This window comes from Harpia harpyja, chromosome 14, assembly GCF_026419915.1.
Source record: "Harpia harpyja isolate bHarHar1 chromosome 14, bHarHar1 primary haplotype, whole genome shotgun sequence".
NCBI lineage: Eukaryota > Metazoa > Chordata > Aves > Accipitriformes > Accipitridae > Harpia > Harpia harpyja.
Window position 1 is genome coordinate 11,278,902 of NC_068953.1, and position 20,278 is coordinate 11,299,179.

Below are 20,278 nucleotides of genomic sequence, written 5' to 3' on the forward strand. Positions count from 1 at the left end.
CCTTTTGTTTTCAAATGGTATAAGAATAGGCAGAAGAAGTTGCCCACCGTGTTTTGCCATTAAAATGTATATATTGTCCAAAACACCAATAATATTCATGCGTTTTACCTGTAGGAAGGGGAGCAGCATAGTGGGGTCATGTGAATTAACAGGGTGCAAGTCGTTGTGCATCCTCACGCACTAATACTGTCACTTCACCCCTGAGGGACGGGGGGCTTGTGTGCTGCACAATATAGTGTGTATTTAGGGGAAATCGTTGCATGATCCCATTAACACTCAGACATAAGATTTAGCGTTTTAAATAGTTTCCCAGGGGACCCGCAGGCAGTAACCCTCCTGGAGCCCAGCTTGTCTACCTCACTGGGATGAACGGCTTAAACTGGCCCCACTGGAATTCAACCACTGACTTCCCAAAAAGCCCGGTTATTTTGGAGCTGATGCTCAAACCACTGAACTATCATCCCCAGCATAATTAATTCTTAACCTTTCACCATAAATAGGTCAGCTAAGCTTTTGGTTGCCATACTTGGGTTGTCCCATCGGCGATACCTATCGGTATGTCTGCTGACTTTACTGCAGTTATTTCCACAGCAGACACTCAGCGTTGTTTTCTTGCCAGGCTGTTCTGTCCTACAGGCATTTAAATTAATAGCTGTGAATGAGTGTGGCTGGTTTGCTTACAAATACTCGGGACGAGATGAGCCATAAAGACAAGTGGTGGGTAGCTGGATAACTTTTTTCAGCACTAATTCAGGCAAATGTGTTTGTTGAGGCAGAGAATTTGAATCCAGAGTGTGTTTTAAAATAAAATAGGGCTTTCACAAAGGCACCGTATTGGGGCAGTGTAACAGCGTGACTGTGAAATGTGGGTTTTGTGGTAGTGGTAAGTGAGCAGGACCAGCATTGGCCATTTCCTTAGCTCAGTAAAACTTTCCGCATTGAAATTTCTTTTTGAGCTTCTTTCTCAGTATTACTGCTAGCCTGAGAAGTTTTACTTTGCTACTAGAAAGGCACCTCGCATGTGCATGGGTCAGCCTGAGTACAGAAAGTACCTGGCATTGGGCTGCCGGAGCCCGTGCAGAGCTGCTGATGCCTTTCCCTAGTCCCACCTATTAATTTGTCGGCTCCTCCAGTGCATCCAACCTGAGTATTTCATTGAACCTGCTGTTATAGTTGAAGCAGTTTAGCATTGCATGAGTATCACACAGGATATATTTTTGCTCCAATAATAAGATAAAAGATATTTTAGCACATGTTCTGTTTTTAATGTGCCATTTGGAAGTCCTCATGCCTAGCTCTGTGAATGGGGGAGGGTTTTCGCAAGCTCAGCTCCTCAGAAGGGCTCATCCTCAGGTGGTGGTGCAAGTGCCAGCAAAAACTTGGATAATGCCACAGCTCCTTGTTGGCTATTGCCACCCAGCATATTTTTTTAAATGACTGAAAAAAAAAAAAAAATATTTGCACTTAGAACTTTATACATTCAGAAGTGATTCTATTTTATATAATTACACATCTTACACTATTATATTTTTAATTAGAAATATTAGCAGCTGCATTTGGTGGGTTGCAGTTTTGGGTTGCAGTTGTCTGAATTCTGGGGGTTTTTTGTGTGTATGTACATAAATGGAAATCTGTAGGAGCAGTGGTAGCGATGCACTCTCCTAGGAGATGTTAAATTCCTGTCTGGATATTGGTTGGTAGTATAGAGTTTGTCTGTGATAAGCGTGATGGTATATTAGTAATAATGCTTAGATCTCACATGCCCTGTGACAAGTCTAGAAGGATTGGTTTCCTCTGCTGTGTATACCCTTAGACAAGAGGGTTTTTTCTAGTGCTGAGGGGTTTTTTTCATTTTTTACATATTTCCTTGTGAAGATTGACTGAATATCAATTTGTATAATTTATAAAAACTTCTGAAAAATATCCAAGAAGATTCATCTTCTGTTCACAATTTCATTTTATGATGGGGGCAGCATGCTGGGAGCCTGGAGTAATTCTAACCAGCACTGTCCCCATCCGTGCTGGTTTTACAGCAGACATTGCAAATTGCCCAGTGAATTTATGTCTCCCTGAATCCAGCTTTTCTTCTCATTTTCAGTAAATTTCACACCCGCTGCAGTCTCCCCAAAGATTGCTCAGTAATGGATGTTTATGGGAACATTCACAAAAATAATAGAAAACTTGCAAGTTCCTGGAAATGCCTTCAGATTTTGCCATGATTCAGTATGCCATTAGCAGCTGTCCTTTTATTTACTAATACCACCCCATCTTACACATACTTGTGTGTGTGCATTTATATACATATCCTTCCAAACGCTGACAAACCGGTAAAATAATTGAGAGTTAGACTGTTTCGGGAAACTTTCCAACCTGGGAGGCATGAAGATTTATCCAGCCACAGGCAGGATCCTTGTGAGGCACTGCGTTAATTTACATTAAGAGGTGATTCTTGTCCTAAATGAGTTCTGGATTTAAATAGGCAAGTGTGGGAATGAAAAAAAGGAACATGAAGTGACTTCTTCAGGATCACTCTGTGGGCTATTAATACCTGACCTAGGTGAAGAGCCAGGTTTTTTGCTTTCTAGTTCAGAGTATTATCTACTCTTGGATCAAGCCTGAAGGCTTCTCAGGCAGAAAGAAATGAAAAAGAAAGAAAAAGAAATCTACTTTTCTTAGAGTATGAAAGGCAAATGCAATCTTGACTCTCTGAAGCAAGGCATTTCCATGGAGGTAGAGAACTATTAATGCTGTTAGCAGATAGTCATCTGGAAAACTGTGCACTGTTCTGGTCTCCCATATGCAAGAAAAATTAATTCAAATGGGAACAGGTGCTGAAAAGGACTTGCTGGGATGTGGGAGGGAACGAGGAGCCAGACTTACAAGAGGTGGCTGAAAGAGCTTGGCTTGCATGGCCTGGCAGGACAAAAGCTGGTGTGGATGTGATTGCTCTATAAATATATCAAGGGGTAAGTACCAGGGAGGGAAAGGACCTGCTTAGGGTGTAGAGCAGTGTTGGCAAAAGAACAAATGGGCATAAATTAGCTATGCGTAAATTTAAGCTGGAAATTAGGTGAAGGTTTCCAGCTATCGTAAACTTTTTAGCAATTTATGAAACGGTAATCCCTTTCGTATGACATGGTTGCCTGTGTATCAGAGGCAGCACAGCCCCATCCGCTTCATTTAGCAAGGGGGGTGACTTTGTTTGGCAGGAGGGTTCAGTAACTTGCTCAAGGTTTATGCCCAGCTGTTTAAAACAAAAAAAAAACCATAAAAGCCTGGCCTGTTGGCTTGTATTTTGATGAAATAACCAAGAAAGTATGAATGTTGTTTAATAGATCCATTATTTATCTGTTTATTTCTTTAATAAATACTCATTCCATTTGGAATTCTTCTGGTTTGGGTTTTTTCCTATGAATGGCCCTGTCTGAATTTAAAATGTGAAATATTTGCATTATGCAGAACAATAGCTATTCAAACCAGCTAAAAACTGTCACCTTTTTTCATCCCAAAGAGTTGATAGACCTGTCTGGACCAAGTCTGTTAAATTTATAAAAAAAATTGAGAGCTTGGAGAACCTGCCCTTGAGGCCCTTTCTTATTGTGCTCAGGGTCATGTTATGGGGTTTGCGCTTCTTCCCGATCAATGCAACCACTACATTCGAGGAACCTTGGACCCTGGCAAAGCTCAGAGTAGAAATCCATCTCTGAAGGTAGCCCTGATGCCTCCTTAGCAGGCACAGCGGCTGCTACTTGGAGAGACTTGAGTGACTGATGGTGCCACCTAATTTTAAATTGCAATTGAAGCCTATTAGTCTGTGATCGCTAATCAGAGTGAAAGGTGTTTTTTGTTGGCTTTTATTACTCATTCCACTTTGTCCATATTACTTACAGGCATAATGTGATTGCTGTTCTGCTTTGCCGATATACAGTGTTCCCAAGGGACCCTCTTCACTAAAATCTAGATTTCTCTTTACAGCTTGACAGGTTGCTGTTACAGCCGTAGAATGACTTTTAATACTTTTAGTTCTTAATGCAAAAAAACTTTTTATTATTTTCATAGGTGAGGGTGACATAAATGTTAAAGTGCCTCCTGTTACTTGATATTTAATTATGAAAGCATCCGCTGGAAAAATAGTATGAGCCTGGTGTAATCAGCACTGGAGCAGACCTGCTAATCTTTTCATTTGGTCTAGACATCAAGGATGCTTTGTACGAGTCTGGCTATAGCGTGATAATCTAAGACCTTCTGGACTAAAAGTTTTGGGACTCTTTATGAAGGGAAAAAACTCCTACATAAAACCCCTTAGGTTTGCGTATTCCTCTTTCAGCTGATAAATGCCTATTTGATTAGTTCATGGAAAAGGTATTTGGATGAACCTGACTGTGGAGGCAGCTTGGCTGTTAATGCCTTGATGTCTGGGACAGCGGCAACCCCTTTGTGCTTGCAGTCAAAACACGGGTGATGGTCCTGGCTCTGTTGATTCTTTGAACTTGGATAATTCTGGTTAAACAGCATTGCCATTTGCCATGTTACTTTATAGAAGATTTTTTTTTAATTAGTTGCTTTCCTAAAGAGATCCCTGGTCCCTGGCATTCGTTCAGAAGTGAGGAATGTGTTTCCTTGCAATTTTCTCCTCTTTATTGTTAAATTGCAATAGTCCTCCTTGCTATCTATTTTAAAACAATTTAAAGATTCTAAATAAACACCAAACCAATTGCCAGCAGTCTGTTTTCCCAAACCTATCCCTATACTTATTTTTCATGCATCACAGTCCAGTTTTAATCTGTAATATGGTTTCTGTTAGACCTTAGCATCGTTAATTAAGGAATGGGTGGGAGGGCAGCAGCAGGAGAGGGAGGGAATCCCCTTCACCTGTAAGATGCATTGGGAAAGTCATTTGGGGTCAAAACAAAGAAATTCTCTCAACAGTGGCCAAAACTGAATGCCTGAGGAGGAGTGTAAGAATATAAATGAGGTCTTATACTTTTGATGAGTATTTTAGTTCTTTGCATGGAAAAATTCAGATTTTATCTACCCTGGAAGGATTCCAGTGCTGTCTAAAGAAAAATCAGTGTCTGAATAAAACCACTGTCTGGTCTGGCACAGCACTGGGAAGCACTGGTATGGCTCATCGTTTGGGAAGTCGCAATGACATTACCGCTGGGATAGATTAAGCACAGTGTTGCCTGAACTTGTCCTTCCTGGGGTCAGACCAGGACGAGCTACCGGTGTGCCTGGGCCAGTTGCACTGACCTGCCCCAGCAAGTTTATATTGAGATAAAACTGAAGGCCCCTATAATCTCTGGTGTTACCTTAGAAATAGATGACCATGAGATCAAGAAAAAAGAAACTGGGGGTGCGCAGTGGGATTACTTTTTTTCGCTGGATGTGAAGGCAAGCCCTGGGAGGGGCATTTCTGCAAATCATTTGCCCTGTGCTGTGCACGGCGTGCAAAACCATGCGAGAAAGGAGATTGAAAACCGAGGGGTTGAGATGGAGACGCGTTGCTAACCTTGCTGGTTCATCCTTCGTTTGACTTGTTCTGCTGATGACCTTTGGTACCACTGCTTGGTGATAGCAGGAATACCGGTGTTCAGTGTTCAGAGGGTTTCAGAGAAGGCGTGAATACTTGCAGTAAACATCTCCTGCACTCCCAGATGCATTTGCCTTTTTTCCGCCCCCAAAATTATATCTTTTGTAAAATGAAGATTATACTCTGCTTCTTATTTGTGGGAAGGAAAGGCAAAATAAAATAACAGAGTTTTTTCATCTTTATCCTATTTTAAACAATTAAGCAGGAGAAACAAACCTTTTTAAATATATCTCTATATTTGTAAATATAATTTATTTAAGAGGCTATAACTTGATGGAGCAACATTTTCTCTCCTTTTTTTAGTAGAAGGCTATGTCTGTTAAGAACTTGAGTGGTGCTGGGCAACAGGATGGTTGGCTAAGATGAGATTTTTCCTTGATTTGACTGAAATACTCTGGAATGAGATGCAAAGCATCCTAAGGAAAGGCTCAGGGCTCAACTAGCTTTTCCTCTGACTTCTCAGTGTTTGCAGGCCACCATGCCTCTTCTCTTTAAGCTTATCAGATCTCAGTGCCAGATTATCCCTCTGCCAGCTTTTAGAAGCTCGGCTTAGTTGTCAGCAGCTTGTCTGCTAATAGGCACAACTGTTCTCCATCAAGGCTGTATGAGCAAAGCATCTGGAAATGTGGAAATTCAGAGGAAATATTGCTGGTGAAACCCAACAGAAAACCCATGCAGATTGGGAGAGTGAACTGCCAAACTATAAATATTTATATAGTGAATGCATATGCTTGTGTGTAAATGAAGTGCTTATAAACCCTATGAGCAATCTTCCAAACCTGCTTTATGTACGTTTTAGTGTAGAAAAGATATTTTAAACCTTTATTTGTATGAGCGTATGTTTAGAGAGAAATTGCCAAGGTGCGTAAAGGAGTTGGATGCCCAGCTGTGTTTAGCTGGAACAAGGCACTTGCGTTCAGAGTTTCTTTTGCCTGATTGCAGTTATTTTCTTCTTTTTTTTTTTTTTTTCCCTTCTTTTTTTTCTTTTTCTGGGACCACAATTTGAGATATTTTGCATTTGTATCATTTCTGCAGCCATGAACAGGTGATTGTTTTTCAGAACTGGAAATTTTTTTATGGTGAAACTGAGAGTTGTACCTCAACTTTTCACCACTCAGTTTAAACAAGTGCTAAAGTGTAGAGCTAAGCAGAAAATTGTATTTACTAAATAGTACAATTCTGTCAATTATTTTCATGATGTGTTCAGTGTTTAAATGACTTGTAAAATGTAATTAGATTTCTTTCTAATTTTAATACTTCTATTAAGTAGATTAAATAAGTAGGGGGGCTGAGCATTGCCTTCTGCAGCACAAGTTTTGGTAAGATGCCTGTGCCCAGCTATTCATTATTTTCAATGGCTATTTTCATATCTGTCTTTTTTTTTTTCAGTACAACATGCAGACACGGTAACCATGTGTTTTTTTAGTTTTATTTCATGCTTCCTCTATAAATCTGAGTTCATAAGAAGCATTACTAAATGTTGCAATTCATTTCACCACTTCATATTTAATGATTATCATGTAAAAGCATCTTGGGACTTGTCTACAGAGGAACTGCAGCGTAATTAAATGGAGGTATACATTTAAGGACTTGCCTACCTACGGAAATTCATTTGAATTTTAGTAGGATGTGAATTTTAAAGCAGAATTTTTTTTCTCAAGATGTCTTTTATGGGTACCTTTGGTTTGGAATAAGAACTTTTTGTTGCAAGCTTGTTTTTGGAATTGTAAAGTTAGTGTTTCTCAGGTATATACATATACTTTCCTCATGGAAGAATTTGAAATGTGGCCCAAAAGTAGATGTTTCAACAGATTTTTTTTTTTTTTTGTCATAGAAATACGACAGTGTTCATTTTAGTTCCAATTTGTAATGATTTTTTTTTTATTTCAAGAGTTTCCATGAGAACGACTGATTTGATTTTTACAATCCTTTCTTGAGAGGACCTGATAGCTTTTTATTTTTTAATTTTTTATGCCTGTCCATAGATGACGCATAGATGGGGTGGGTGGCATAATATACTGATCTGGGCCCTGGGACAAGCAAATTAAATTGTTTGTTTTATCCTATACTTGCCAGCAATGAAAGCCTGCTTTGTTCAGTGGTACCTTGATGCTGGACTTCTGATCTTTTGTCTTCTTACATATATATTCCTACTTTCCTAAATAAAGTTTTTGGTCCAAGACTAGATACTGTAATGCACTTCCATTATACCAGAAAGACTTTTCATGATTCTGGGTTTAGTTCCACGGAAAGTGAACACAATGTCAAAAACTCCCATGATGCAGAGTCTGGCTTTAACCCCTTGCATGAAGACCCTCAGTCAACTCTCCTATTGAATCCAGGTGATTTTTTTCTTTTTTCCTTGTGGTTGAATACAACACTAGTCCCAACTCTCCAGCTTTAGTGAGACCTATGTAGTCAAAGCTTCCAGATCCCTGTGGCGGCACAGACAGAAAGGAGTTTGAAATAGTCCCCCCAAAAGCCCTCAGATGGATACTGGCACCCAGGGGAAATCAGGCCACTGAGGTACAAGGTTGATTTTTTATTTTTTTTTTCCCATAGATACTCAGAAAACTTCATATTGGACTAGCACTTAGCAAACAAAGGTGACATTTGAGGCACCTGGAAGACAAATCTGACAAGAGTGGCATTTCCATGTCAATATTAAAAAGCTCCTGCAAGTTCACTGCTAGGTAGAGGTAATATCCTTTGCATGAGCGCCAGGAATTGGGCGGGAGCATTGAGCCCTTTGGGTGGGCAATGAGTTCATGCTTGAATAACCTTTTTATAGAAGGATTGTGCAATTTTGCACGTTGGCATCACTCAGTTACTGCTTTGACGTAGAGAAGTGCTGCCGTAGCTGGTGGCACTCATGAGCAAGAAGCCGCCCTTGGGTTGAAGGCTGCCCCGGGTTTTGTGTTGAAAGCACCAATTTATTCCAGCATATTGATGCTCATGCAGGACAAGTTTTGCTTATATGTCATTATGTTTCTTATTATTGTTCTTTTATTTTAAGAATGGCCTTCTAAAATAGAGAGAAATATGCTGTCTTGTCCATATCTTCGATCTCCTTTTGGCAAAAATTTTCTTCTTGCCAGAAACCAGGACTCAAATTATTGTTGTTTGAGCTTCTAAAGCATTTGAAAGGATCACTGTCACAAAATAAATAAATTTACGCAAGAAAATAGGTCATTATACCTTATAAAGGGGGGGAAGTAATGCTGATTTGGTGTCTTAATTGGTTTCCAAGCTAAAATTAATAGTGTGTGGAATCCCTTTTAGTAACATGACTCAGAACTATTTATTTTTCAACTCCTCTTTTAACTCTAGCCGAGATTGATGGGCGTGTTATCTTAGCATTTGGGAGATGCAAGCAGTATTGGAATGACAAACATTTCTTGACAGCTTTAGAAAGATGGATGATGTGATGCCCCTGCAACAGGTTTGGGTGTTTGTGCTTTCTAATGGGTCATCGTGAGACTCTTGCTTCATTTTCGTTCTTAACAAAGGGGAAGGAAAGGTGACACCTAATTATTGGTTTGAGATGTCTTTGTAACCTGACTTTTCGGTGTATAGGTTTGTCACCCAGCCCTTAGCAGAAGAGCATAATCGTAATGATGGCCATCCTCAGTTAATGGTCGCAGTTTGTGCCTTATGCTTTTAAAAAAGAGAAAAGTAGGTGGTTACTGGATTTTACCTGCAAAGCTGGTGCTAAGTGGTTAAATATACCTTGGATATCTGTTATTATATTGTACCTCGTTACTTTATTTGGCAGATCTACACATTCTACATAAAATCATGTCTTTATGAAAAGAGATCCCTTACCAAAACTAACTTACTATGGGTAAAATCCTTAGGCTTGACCAGAAACTTCATACAGTTTTGTGAGCATCTCTTCCGTGTCTTTTGATCAGCAGAGCTGCAGTAGCTTTAGGAGAAGAGAATGCCTTGAAAACGTCACATATGTGGTCTGCCACATCACATATGCAGCTTGCTTTTCTTGATCGTCTTTAACAAACCTCTTCTGTGCAGTCTGAGGACCCTTGGCTGAAACCCACTGTTCACAGAACTGCAATTTTGTCTTTAGCTGTAGACTTTTGGGAGATTTTGTAACTATCACATTCCTCAGCAGAGATGTGTCTTTCCTTTGTGGTCTTTGAAATTAATAAGAAAAAAAATATTATTAGTATATTGATAGCTTTCTGTTAAGTTCTGTACAGATGGGAGAAAGGAGAGTGATTTCTCTTAATTTGCTTTATTGCCAAGATTTAAAAAAACCCCAAACCAACAAAACTGTTGTCATACAAATGAAGTTACAATATTGCACTCATCAAGGTGCCTTTGATACTATCTCTTAACATTTAAATCTCTTCAGAATATTAAAAACTAGACTCCTTTTGGCACTGAGAGCACATGGTGGAGTGAAGCGATGAGGCTGTTCTCTTGCCAGTGAAGTGTAAATCATGAAATCCCCTGCAGAGATTTCTTGCTCTCTTTCCAGACATCTGAACAACAGGAAGAAGTTGTTTTTAAATTTTATTGTAAAGGGGATACTTGTAAACTCTCTCCTATAGACCTGGTAGATGCCCTAAATGTGCCGTATGTAAAAATGTGACTTGAAACTCTTCCTGATACTGACTCTTTAAATACTTTAAAGGAATAACTCTTGAGGAATGATTTTATTAATATTAAGAGGTTTGAGCTGCGGGTAAATCCAGCAGATCAGTTTTGCGACAGTTGGGCAATGTTATCATACTGTTTGAGGCCTGTCAGTAAATGCTTTACACCCTTGTTCACATTTAGGCTTTTTTATTGGCTATATTACAGTGTTCCCAGATTTAATTCCTTGTGGGTTTTTTTGGTTCTTGTTTTGTTTTTAAATATTTTGGCCAGAAGGAGCTGTAGATTTTTCTTCTGCCAAATACAGATGTACCAAAGCAAATTATTTTTCACAGGTGCCAGTAATTTCAAGTAAAAAAGTTAATTTATTTCCAAAACTAAAAGATGTTTTGAATAAGTAATTTATGTGTATGCAACTACATAAATAACCTTTCCATAGCCAAAAGCAGGCGAGCCTGCTGCTTTATGTACAGTGCTACTTTGTCTGTCTTGTAAGAAAAAAAGCTTTGCAAGAAAAAAAGCATAGCTAACAGGACATGTCAGCCATAAGCAGTTAAAGTGAACACATCTACGTGTGATATAAGAGAACAGTTTATGGATTAATATTCGGGTGCCTGGCAGGAAGCACACTGCAGTGGATTAGTATTCTTATCATTTGAGTGACAAATTATAAAAAGCTGATTAAAATGACCTGGATCCTGGACACATGGGTTGGAGCCAGGAGACGTGTGGAAGTGATTTAAATCTCACCTTTCCACTTCCTTGCTCTAATCTCCTGGGCAAGAATAGAGCAGCGGCGAGGCTGCTTTATTTTATAGCTCTCTCTAGTAGTCACAGGGGACTGAAAAGCAGCTGATACTGATAGTCTAGAGGTCTGTCTTGTTACCTGCCCCTTTTACAACTGCCCTGGCTAAAGCCAGGAGCTCAGGATCCCTCTGTAGTTACTAGAAAGAAATAAAGGGTTTGCATCTCAATTAGACAAGCTCCTGCCTCTGTTTGCTCTCACTTGCCATCTGGAGGAGATGCGTGTCTCCCGGTTGACTCTGGATCTCCTGCTTGACTTAAGCACTTGCATTGGGCAGCAGAAATACTTCCCCAAGAGTTCCTGAGTAACAACTTTATTCCACCACAGGAATTTGTCTAAGCCATCTTCAGTATCGGATTTTATCTGCAGTATTGCTCAAAGCAGCTGCACTGTGTCCAGAGGACCTGGCCTTGTGTATTTTAGGACATACAGTAACTTAAACCAGATACTGACCTTGTGCAATTCCTATCTTCAGCGAAGAGATTGTTATTTGAAGTTTTGTTTGTTTTTTAAATTGTATGTTGCACTCATGGCATGCTGGCATGGTGACAAATATGATTTAATGCAAAGGAATCTCTTCAAGAAAATGGCTTTGCAAAGTGATTCAGAGTGTATTTTGGTAGGCATAAAGGTGGTATTTTTCTTCAACTCTAATAATTGTTCCTAAAATATGTAGAAATAAAATAGTTCCTGAAGAGCAGAAAGTATGTACCTCTGCATCTGACATCTACTTATAATTCATCATTAAAAACTTGCAAACATCCTGCATGGGTAGGTGGTGGATTTGGGGCGATCACAGTCTAGTGTTGAAATGTGTGTGAGTCGGTTAAGTTTTCCCTTATTATACCAGGACAACACGATGCATAGAGATGAATGTTGCTTCATTGCCTTTTCTCAGTGAGCCTGGATAGAGGTTAACAGTTTAACCCCTAAATGGGAGACACCACGTTGTGTTGCTGCTTCTCTCTTGGGGTGCGTGATGCACTAGCTCAATGGTGGGAGCTGAGTCACAGCTTCACCCTTTCCCTCTCCTGTTTTCATGTCCCGGGTGACCTGATCCAGTGACACAGATCAAAAAATGAAAAGATCCAGAGGAAAATCAGTGATTTTTTTTTTGCCAGATCAGGTCCTTCTGTGGGTGCAATTGGTTGGGTCAGCACAAGGGAAAGGCACGAGGTGTTTTTCTAACTGGGGGCTCAAAGCTGAAACATACTTTTTAGTAATTTTCATTTTAAGATTAAAAGGAAGAACCCAATGGTGGCAAAGTCCTTGTCCAAAAGAAAGGGATGGGAAGGCATTCAGTGCAGTATGTCCTGCGCTTTGGAAATTGCTCCCTTTGGTTCAAGGAGCCCAAATACGTTGATGGGCAAGTGCCCTCCTGGAAGTGGGGCTGGAGTAAGGAGCTTGCTTTGTGGATGCATTAATTGTGTGCTAAATAAAAAGGACTTGGTGGTGGTAAATATTTAATATTAGCTGAAGTCTTTGGCAGCTGGCCAGAAACCAGTATTTCTTCCTGTGAAAGCTCTTTCTCCAAGGTGGATCACATAGGGTGAAAGCCTGTCTGCGGTATCCAGCTTGCATTTCCCCTGAAGCTGTGGCTGACCTCCTTCAGGCCTCGGGAATATGCTATTTAGGAGGCTCACAATGTCAGCAGTTTGCAAGATTAAACAGCTTATAAAATAAGGGCCTGGTTTTATTTTTATTATTATTTCATTTTTGTTACAATATCTTCTTAGCAAAATATGATTTTAGTGGGAAGAGCAGGGCTCATCGGTGGTTACCCAACCTGTTTCCTGTCTACCAAAACAGGAGATTCACGCCTTTTCTCCCATTTCAAGTCTTGGACATCAGGTGCATTGAAAAAAAATTAGATGAAACGAGCTTTTTTTTTTTTTTCATGCATTGATGCTAGTGAATTTGAGTCAAAGACAAAGACAAGAAAAATGGATGTAGGAGTAAAGTAGGTACAGTAATTTGGTGCAAATGCCCCATTATTTCATTCAGAGTTATTCATACAACTGAAGACTGCATGTAGTCCTTAATTATCTTTTTCTGCTTCATTAATTCCTTGTGTACTGCAGCATGCTCGGACACACGCATGCATATACCCAGGGTCTTTTCTTCCACTCATGCTGCTTTTACCCAGGTGAATGCCACGAGCGCATCCACACCTGCAGTGACAGCGGTTCATCCAGATGGGCTTCAGCAGTTACAGGCGTTGTGTTTAAGGATGCATCCATCATCCTCACCTCTGTCCAAACCCCTCATCGTCGTGACGGGACCTGCGGACGGAGCAGCAGTGTATTTAAGACCATGTTGCTTTGACACTCCTGAGTGTTAACATGGTCACGTGCTTTTCAGGCTCCTTGTAATGGTACTTCTGATATCGCCAAAGGATATTGTTTGGCCAAAGTGCTGATGAAGAGGCCACTAAGCTGCAAGAGTTTAATGACCACTTGTTTTGTTGGTCAGACCCGCTAAAAGGATTTGGATGAGCTGAAAACAAATACAGCCAGGTGTGCCAGCGGCTCTGGGCATTGCTGCCGGTTAAGTGCACTTAGTATTTAAGTGCAATGTAAAACCTAAAAATTCTCAGTTTGGGGGACAGTGGATGTCTCTGGGAGTCTCTAGAAAGTCACATGTTTGTAAGTGGTCAAGGAAATAACATGTCACCTCTTGAGCACTTAAAAGCAGAGCCCGCACGGCCTGTTGTTAATCTGAAGGGACAAATCAGTGCTAATTGAAGTCTGTGAGTCTTTGCATTCTCCATCCTGAAAATATGTTTCTGAAGTGACAGGTATCAACATTTTCTTTGCAATTACCTCCTGTTCTCTTCCCTGTATGCAGCAATGGGCTTGTAAACACTGGCTAATAAGAAGAATATGTCTTTGTGGAAGCTTTTTAAAAAAATAAATAAATTAACTGTGGCAGATGCTTTACCTAGCAGACCTTTCTTGAGTTGGCTGGAACATGACAGTTCGGGGTTTAGCTGCCCTTCTCTATCTGTAAGTAACATTGTTCAGGCTTGCATCAATCTCTTTTTTAATTAGAATCCTCTTTGAAATGGAAAATATTAAAGCAGATCTATAGCTAGACTGGGAACAGCAGAGCCAGAGGGTTTTCAGATACTGCCTTTAAAAAAAAAGAAAAAAAAAAAGCTATTTCTAATCCTTAAAATATTTGCCTTGCTTTATTTTCATATCTTGAAGACAAACAGGTGCTGTGTGCCCTTCATGATTCTCAAATATACAATCTCCAAGCCAGCAATCTCTAAAGCCTTCCCTTGTTTGTACAATTAGGGTGGGATTTTCAGAATCACTCAGTGTTGGTCTGTCTCTGCTCTCATTGAAGTCAAACTGCCATTGACTTCAGTGAGAATAGTGTTAGATCAGTACATGAGTGCTTTTGAAAATCCTTCCCTTCACTTTTTTTTTTAGTCACATCTGTGTACAATTGAATAAAAAGACCTTTGTAATATACTTTAATTATTCTTTGTTGTTTTCATATAAAAGTGATTGAAAGGAAACCAGAAGAAAACCTATAATAATAATCTGGACTTTGATCTTATTTACCATAAATTATATGTTAAGTTTTTCTTCTCCTTTTATGTAATTATATATTACTTTATCACAGCGTAAGATAAATCACTGAAAACACGAGGAGTAGAAATAATTTGGTAATACACAGGGGAAGAGCACTCACAAAGGAAGGAACTTGACTCTTCGTGGTCTGATGGGTTCCCAGCGCTGCTTATAGCAACTTCCCTTTGAATCCATGGGAAAATCAGGAGACTTCACATGAAAGGCTAGTGCTAAAACCTGATGAATTTGGAGGCCGCGTGGCCGGCTGCAAGGAATGGCTTTCTGGATGTCACCTTCCCAGGAAACCTCAGGTTATTGTCCAGGTATCTGGACTCCACTCTGCCACTGCACTCTCCACCTGGTTTTGGTCCACCCGCTCCTCCCCCATTGACATACCTTTTTCGTTTCCAACGTGTGTTTCAGTGATGTTTCTGGTTAACTGCTTGCTCTTTGGCAACACCAAAGAAAACCAAAGAGGATCAGAGCTTACTGTAGCACAGGGGAAATCAGAGAACCTCAGAAGCATCTAATTCAACAAGACCAACATTTGGAAGACTTGCTCTATACAGCCCAGTTTCACCCCGGCTGTAGACATACAGTGAAGTGCTCAAGTGGGGAGTCCAGTTGTACTGGTCGTTATTTGCATTGTGTTAAAAACGTTTGCTTGGGTCCGTAGCAAGAGATTTTAGCTGAGGGGAGGCTTCAGCCACTACCTACACCCATCCCTGTAGCTCGTCTCCACCTCCCCAGTGCGGTGCAAGGCACAGAGGACTTTGGAGACCAGCAGCACTTCAGTGCAGGAGGAGGTGACTCATCTTCTCATTCACTCCTTAGTGCTGTAGATTCACCTGAACTGTTCTTCAGAGAGGCTTCAGAGAGAAATACATACATCCAGAGGGCAATTCTGCTGCCAAGGAGCACATGGAAGCCTGCTCAGATTCAGGGATGGTTTTGCAATGGGAAGACCTCTGAGTTGCCTTGAATTAAATTGTCTTTTGATAGCAGGGTTCCGCTCCATCTTTAGACTCATGGGATTATTGGTTCTGATGTAAATATGTGTTTAGCATTAGAGTAAAATGTTATGTCAATACAGGGAAGACCGGTTGCCTGTTTCAGCTGCTGCTGTTTCCACCATGTGTCACAGATTAGAGCTGGCCCTGGATGGGGGCCAGGCTGGTGCTTGATACACTCTAAATCCGAAGCGGTGTATGAGAGACATTTACTAGCCTAAGTACGGGTGATCTGGTTGATAAACTATACGACATATTGTTCCTCTTAATACACTCTATTTATGTTTTCGTGTGAACAGGAGTAAAGGTATTGAACCGTCATAATTCAGTAGTTAAAATCTCTCCCGCAGGAATGACCATGGATGGCAAACGCAGCATGTGCTCAGGGCTTTCCATCCGCTCCGCTGGCTTAATTAACTGCAAATAGTCAGGCCACTGTCTTTGAAAACTTAATAGGTGGTGTCGGTGTTTAACTGATGATATGGAAAGAGTGAGAGGGCGTCCTGTAAAGGCACGTTAGTCGTCAAAGTGCCAGCATAGCGTAATGCCATCTGTATCTGCAAGGTGATGCTATGGGAATCTTGGCTTAGTCCAAATAAAATTATTAATCTGTGTATCCCCCAGGAGGTCTGAATGATTAGCTACCCTCTGCATTCACTGCTGTTTCCAGGAGGTGGCTTGAAGAAATTAAACGTTCTTTAACATTTCACTTAAGGACAAAGCAGAAACCAATAAGAAGAAGCTGAAGGAAAAAAAAAAAAAAAAGACTGTAAACAGCTATAAGCAGTAATGTGACAGCTAATCTAAGAATTGTTAAATGTTTAAGATATAATTACTGTATATTAACTAGATGAGATCTACACAAAGAGTCTGATGAGCCTGCCAGAGAAATAAACCACAAAGTACTATCTGGCCTGATTTATTTTTTTCCATCATCATGTTTTAAATGTTCATGCATACTGATTAAAATTTAGGTTAGGGTCTTGAAAGCTTTTGCCAAGTTTTGTCACTCAGGGATTTTTAGATGCTGTAGATTTAATCCTCTGTCTGTCCTTTTGATGGCTACATTCCCAAATACCTGGGGCAGATAATATTCTGCCTTGTCCAGCTGAACTGATGCATTCAGACTTCCCAAGGAAAAAGCCTCTTGAGTGCTTCTAAAATATTTATTTATCCAGTATTCATCTTACTGAATTTACTGTTTGCTAAAACAGGCAGTACTGTGTTGGCCTGGCATGAGATAATATGTTTGAGTTCACTCTTTCATTCCTATGGAATGATATTTGAGATGCACATTTTTTTCATTTTTTCTAGAATATCAGGGGAAAATAATTTCAAGTGGAGAGAGAATTTTGCTGAACATCTGGGAAGAAAATGGGAAAAGTTTGATAAATGGCATCTTGCTGACATGTAATAGCAACTAGCTCAGTGAAAGAATCTAGGGCATTGCAAATAAAAGGATTTTTCTTAACTGTAGTTCAGTTGGATATGTAGTTTCGTGCGTACAGCTGACAGTAACAGATTATTCAGATTGTCAGATTTAAAAAAGCGAAAAAATTCAGACTTAAGTCATGCAGTAATCTTAATTTTGGGAGCAACCGTGTCTGTATACAACAGAGATGGACATTTTTGACTGCTTAACTGAGTAGAGGAATTTCTTGTTCAAAATTTATATTCTGTTCAGGGGTTAACTACTATATTAAATATATGGAAATATTTCATATGCTGATTATGGTATTGCCAGGTTATACTAACTCAACTGTGTAAATTTAAATTCTTTCAAGTGTTGAGTGTCCAACTCTTCTTCATTTCAGTCATTTTATGTTTGAGACACAATGAGTTTAAAACTTGTGCATTACTTTGATTTTATCCATCACACACAGAATACATTTAACCGTAAGCTTAAATACTCTCAAATGAGCCCAAATCTCCTCACGTGCACAAGTTTAAACTAGAAGTAAGCTCAAAGCAGTCAGACTTTGCAAATATAAATGAAAATTCTGTCTTTAAAAAAAAAAAGCAAAACTGAGCATAGCCCAAAATATTTTCAGCAGAAAAGACGTTAGCTCTATAGAATTTTTCCCTTGTGTTGCTCTACCAGTCTGATGTCAAATGACATTTTTTCTTCATTTAACATAATTGTCTCTGAAATGTAACAGTGAAACAAACCATTAGCAAAATGCTGAGCTGTCAGGAGCAATCACTGGTTTCGGATCCAAACGGGGTGCTTTCCCTTCTCTGAAGGTAGTCGTTGCCATTTCCTATACAGGTTCTTTGTGAAACATCCAGCACTTCAAGGGCAGCGTTGTAGCCATGAAGATCCAACCTGTCCCTCCGAAGTGAGCTGCCGGGGCTCCGTGCGTTGGGGCTTGTAGCTGCCCGGCAGACTCCTCTGTGCTTTTCTTCCAAACCAGGGTCTCTACCGACTTTGATTGTAGCTGGGAGTGCCATTGCCGCTGCAGATCAGGCATAACCAACAGAGGACGAGAAATAACCTATTAGCTGCCTATCTAAAAAGCTCTGGGAAAGTGAAAGACGTATAAACTAATCCTTTATCTTCCTGAAGTCCCTTCCTCTTTTGCGTGAGTAACTCTTGGCTGAGCAGCCTCAGTTTGCTTCAGGACTATCGATAATAAAATTGGAAGGCTTTGAGAGTTGGTAGGAATTGGAAGCAGGTCAGATGCTCCATCCAGTTGCTCCGGATGGAGGCTTACCACGAGCAAACCATCTACAGCTGCGTAGTCCTGGCCAGCTCCACCACACAGATGGAGACGAGAAGTTTTAGTGAATTGGTTGCGAACTAGTAATTAAAAGCTGCGTTGATGATTTGAAGTCCCGTGCTTTTATATTTCTTAACTTTTAAGCATTTAATCTGTAGCCTTTAATGCAAATCGACAAATGTAGGATTCCTTACCTGCAGAACTGTGGTGGTGTTTGGATCCATCGTGGGCAAACTGAGGACTTTAATATGCAGCACAGGCTTCACCCCAGTTAACAACAGTAATTATCCATTAATTTGTGTTGGCCAGCCAGTGGAGGGGGATGAGGCAGCCACTGTTGCAGGGGGTTTCACAGCTGCTGGCTGGCAGGGAAGCAGTGCAGGTTTGGGGTCCCCCAGCCAGAGCCCCCCTTGCCGGCTCTGCTGCTGCTTCCTTGACCCTCTGCCCTCTCTTTCCTGCCACCCACCTGAGTCTTCTTCTTTCCCAGGTTTGGACAGTCTCACAAGCATGACTGAACATGAAGATGATGCGCGCTGCCAAATTTCTTGGCTTTAGAGCATACTGTTAGCAAGTTTTGTTTAAGCAGGATAGCTTTAGCATGTGGGCTTGGGCACATGCACGCACTCACTCTCACTCGTATGCAGGCAGGACTTTCTTATAGCCTTATTCCTGGGAATGGTTAAATCCATCAGGAAAATGATTCAACCTGAGGTTAAAAATGTCACCACAAATGGAGAATATCATGGGCAGTGTTAGGCAGGATGATCCATGGGTATCCGATCCCTGCCGCGCTTGCAATACGTAGGAGCAACAGCAGAGGTTCCCAAATTGTTATACAGTCATTACTTCAAAGTAATAGATGGGAAAGGTGGTTCCTGTGATCTCTGTGTGCCTGTAAATGAAGCGTCTTTCCCCTAATGTGCACTGGTAGGGCTCTGATGGGGTCCCTGCTGCTCCCAGTGTGCCAGTCCGCTGGCATTGCCCTGGGAATGCAGCCCCAGCAAGAGGGGGTAGCAAGACCAGTAGGGCAGCACTGTCAGAATGAAGATGTTTGTTAATTTTGTCTTTTGTTGTGTAAAAAGTTACATCAGTTTGCTGGAATAACATATATTTTATCATGTAGTCGTTTATCATATAGTCACCTTAAATCTGTCTGCAGTTTGACTATACTGAGCTTACTGTCAGCCTGATTGTTTGAAATTATGATTTGTTATGGTGCTTTTCCTACATATTCACCATAATTGGGATCCTACCCCAAAACCTCAGACATAACGTCAGTAGAAAGTATTCTTTCTATAAGTAAATACGTGCTTATTATTTTTGTTATTATTTTACGCACGTAAAACTAAACGGCTTTACAGTTTGCTGTATGGCAAAGTGCATTCAGCTTTTCCAGTAACATTCTTTATAAAACGAATCATACAAAAGCCTGCAGGAATTCCTAGCGTGAAGATAGTGCCGCCTGAATTTTCCCATAGGCGATGTTTAAAGTCAAATTGGGTTGTGACATTAAATAACACCATATGGTGTGTTCATTCCCTGCTGCTAGAACTAGATGCTCAGTGCAGTTTCAGTAGCATTTTACAAGAGTTGATTGATTTTGGAGTGGGTTATAGGTTCTCAGAAGTTAGATGATCTTGAAAAAAATTTAGCGTTTGTCTTTTAAATACCAAAAGCACAACATTTGCAAGGGCTGTTTGTATTAATATAAAACTGGGGGCAGGGCTGTATGTATGTGTATACATAATTGTGTACATATAAAAGCTGTGTCAAACCCGTCGAGAACAGAACTTGGAATCAAACTGTACTTCAAATGATTAACTTTTGGGGACTTGCGCAAACTGTTTTTGTCCTCCAGGTGATTTTCTTTCTAAGGGGGTGCCAAAAGCATTAATGCAGACTATCAAAGCTCTGTAAAAGGTGTTTGCCATTTTCGTTGTATTTCTGAA

The 20,278-nt window shown here is 40.4% G+C and overlaps 1 protein-coding gene across 1 annotated transcript in view; it reads left to right on the top strand.

Annotated features, from left to right (window-relative positions):
• Positions 1 to 20,278, top strand: part of LOC128151080 (protoheme IX farnesyltransferase, mitochondrial) — a 106,286-nt gene that overhangs the window by 51,582 nt on the left and 34,426 nt on the right. The gene's annotated exons all lie outside the window — the stretch shown is intronic.